Genomic DNA, 1762 nt, shown 5'->3' with positions numbered 1-1762 from the left:
ATTGTATAAATCTGTATTCAGAGCACAAATATGCTGTGGGTATGCTTAATTTGGCCCAGATTTTTACACCAGCTTTGATGGGGACAGCCTGAAACATATCTGCTAATCCAGCCATCCTACCTACCTCTTAAGTTATTGCCTGCTATTAGCAAGTGTTCAACCACAACCAGAAGAGAAGTGGGGAGTATTTGAGCATACAGGATTTTCACAATCTGTAGCATCATTTTTTAATGCAATGCATAAGCAACAATGCTGGAACTCCTTGGCTTTATCTTAATGTTGGAATGTGTTGTTTTGCTTTTCCACAACTTGAAGGGTACCATTTCAAATGTTTTCCTTTGAGAAATATGTGCTGTAACAGCATTACCACTTTATCAGTTATTACAGTTTTCCATTTTATGACATTTAAAATCTAGCCTTATGTCAAAAGCATGCCTTCATTATAACATGGGGGGGGCAGAGAGGAGGAAACCTCTTTCTGATCTGACACATTGGGGAATCAAAATCTCTATAACTTTTTTTAATATAATAATGATTTGATCCTGCACGACTGAAGTCAAAAGGCAGCTTAAAGATAGCTCAGGTATCCCTACACTGCACTATAGTCACTTCTGTGACTGCCAGGTAGACTTATCAGAAATTAAATAAACTTCACAAAAACATGTGCCTAAGCCTCTCTCTACAACTCATTACATTTTTCTGACTAATTCCAAAGAGTCTGTATCACCTATTCCTGGAAAATAGCTCAGGTATTTGCATGGTGTCATTTGCAGAAGACCCATGAAATCAAGGTCCCATGAATTTCAAACTCTTGCTTTTCAGATAAATACCTTCAAGTCTCTTTAATCTAGTTTGACAGTTCTATATTTATCCATTTCATACTGCACCAAAGTAATAACTCTGAAGGGATTTCTTATCTTTTATAAAAGTTTTGGTGTTTTTCCAGAGCCTCAGAGATTTTTTCCCCCTTCCTTTGAAGTACAATTATTTTTTGGCCTGTGCCCTCTCCCACTTGCTGCTGCTTCTTGTTGGCTTTGTATTCCCAGGTGGGAGTCAGAAAGTGCCTCCCTTAAAGGTTAATAGGAGAATTCTAGCCTCACCAAATCTATAGGGCACCTATAAATTCAGGCAATATTTTGGAACTAATCTCAGGTTTGTAAAAGATATCACAGTAAAGCCATAATTAAGGTAGCTGGTTTTAAAGAGGAAAGATAGCCTTGTAGTTGAAGAACAAAATGCAGATGTCTGTATAGAGATGTAGATGATATAAAGCTCCCACAGAGAATTCTTGTGCCAATGTAGGCATATCAATTAAGGTCTCAATCTCCATTTTACCACCTTTAATGGCTCTAATATTTCTACTGTGTGGGTGCAACTGGTTGAATTTTTTTCTGCCCTCAACTTTCTTCTTTTTCAGTAGAAAGCTGGGTGTTGACTAAATTAAATTGTTCCCACAAAAAGAGCACAAGAACTTGAGTCAGTAGGTTTCCTTAAGGAGACGATCCTCCAAGCCCAGGGGAAGGTAATCCCCAGGAGGGTCAAAGGGGGCTGGAGAGCATATAAGCCTCCATGGCTCACTAAAAACATCCGGGAATGTCTCCTTGCCAAAAAGGAGGCTTACTCCCAATGGAAAGGAGGGGTCATCACTAAGGAGGACTATTCAGCAGTTGCTCGGGGATGTAGGGGGATGGTTAGGAAGGCCAAGGCAGAGATGGAACAGGGGCTGGCTTCCCGGATTAAGGACAACAAGAAGTCCTTTTTT

The sequence above is a fragment of the Gavialis gangeticus genome, unplaced genomic scaffold (genome assembly GCF_001723915.1).
Source record: "Gavialis gangeticus isolate Ggan-Ray unplaced genomic scaffold, GavGan_comp1, whole genome shotgun sequence".
NCBI classification, from domain to species: domain Eukaryota; kingdom Metazoa; phylum Chordata; order Crocodylia; family Gavialidae; genus Gavialis; species Gavialis gangeticus.
This window is presented reverse-complemented; position numbering follows the sequence as displayed.